Here is a 1877-nt window from a genome sequence, read left to right as displayed (position 1 = left end):
GCCGAGGTACGAGCCAGCTGACAGCGCGGGGTCAGATGCTATTTTTGGGAGCCAGACACTCTCCTCCTCATCCCCGACAGGCTCCCGGGGGGGCCCCCCCCCCCCCCCCAGCCAGGGACCGGCCAGCGTCGCGTTCCCCTGGCTTGCCGTGAAGCATCCCCTCGCCCGCTAGCCAATAGAGTCTTCCGCTGGCCAACGTGGCGTGCTGCTGGCCGATGAAGCAACCCACTAGCCACCGAAGGGCCCCACTAGTGAATGAAGCATGCCGCTAGCCAGTGTAGAGCCCCACTAGCCAAGGTAGCGGCCCACTAGCCACCGAAGGGCCCCACCAGTCAACGAAGCGTGCCGCTAGCCAGTGTAGAGCCCCACTAGCCAAGGTAGCGGCCCACTAGCCACCGAAGGGCCCCACTAGTGAATGAAGCATGCCGCTAGCCAGTGTAGAGCCCCACTAGCCAAGGCAGCGGCCCACTAGCCACCGAAGGGCCCCACTAGTGAATGAAGCATGCCGCTAGCCAGTGTAGAGCCCCACTAGCCAAGGTAGCGGCCTACTCGCCACTGAAGGGCCCCACCAGTCAACGAAGCGTGCCGCTAGCCAGTGTAGAGCCCCACTAGCCAAGGCAGCGGCCCACTAGCCACCGAAGGGCCCCACCAGTCAACGAAGCGTGCCGCTAGCCAGTGTAGAGCCCCACTAGCCAAGGTAGCGGCCCACTAGCCACCGAAGGGCCCCACTAGTGAATGAAGCATGCCGCTAGCCAGTGTAGAGCCCCACTAGCCAAGGCAGCGGCCCACTAGCCACCGAAGGGCCCCACTAGTGAATGAAGCATGCCGCTAGCCAGTGTAGAGCCCCACTAGCCAAGGTAGCGGCCCACTAGCCACCGAAGGGCCCCACCAGTCAACGAAGCGTGCCGCTAGCCAGTGTAGAGCCCCACTAGCCAAGGCAGCGGCCCACTAGCCACCGAAGGGCCCCACTAGTGAATGAAGCATGCCGCTAGCCAGTGTAGAGCCCCACTAGCCAAGGTAGCGGCCTACTCGCCACTGAAGGGCCCCACCAGTCAACGAAGCGTGCCGCTAGCCAGTGTAGAGCCCCACTAGCCAAGGTAGCGGCCCACTAGCCACCGAAGGGCCCCACTAGTGAATGAAGCATGCCGCTAGCCAGTGTAGAGCCCCACTAGCCAAGGTAGCGGCCCACTAGCCACCGAAGGGCCCCACCAGTCAACGAAGCATGCCGCTAGCCAACATAGAGCCCCACAAACCAACATAGCACCCCACTAGCCAACACAGCGCCCCACGAGCCAATGTAGTGCCGGACTAGCCAACATAGCATCTCACTAGCCAACAAAGCGCCCCATTAGCCAAAGTAGAGCCCCACCAGCCAGCAAAGCACCCTGCTAGCCAACATAGCGCCTCACTAGCCAGCATAGCGCACCACTAGCCAATGAACTCCCCTGCCTCCAGCCATTGTAGTGCCCCACTAGCCAAGGTAGTGCCCCACTAGCCAACATAGTGCCCTACTAGTCAACATAGCACCCCACTAGCCAATATAGCAGCCCACTAGCCATCCCCATCTCCTTGCCCTGGCCAACCCAGCATCCCGCCAGCCCGTAACTGGTCTCATTAGCCCATACATGGCTGCTCCTGTGCCCACAGCCAGGACACCCCCTCACTAGCCCGTGGACGTTCTCACTAGCCCTCCTGCTAGCCGCTACAGCACATCACTAGCCAATGTGTGGTCTGGGCTGGCAAGATCATCCCCGGGTGGGACAGGAGGGATCTGGGGGCTCCTGGCAGGACCGGGGGAAGGGGCCGGCAGTTTTGGGGGCCGCTCACAGCTGGGTGCCCGCAGTGCCCGTCTCCAAGCCCTTCGTGCGGCCGACGGC

The sequence above is a fragment of the Aptenodytes forsteri genome, unplaced genomic scaffold (assembly GCF_000699145.1).
Source record: "Aptenodytes forsteri isolate BGI_AS27 unplaced genomic scaffold, ASM69914v1 Scaffold126, whole genome shotgun sequence".
Lineage (NCBI taxonomy): Eukaryota > Metazoa > Chordata > Aves > Sphenisciformes > Spheniscidae > Aptenodytes > Aptenodytes forsteri.
This window is presented reverse-complemented; position numbering follows the sequence as displayed.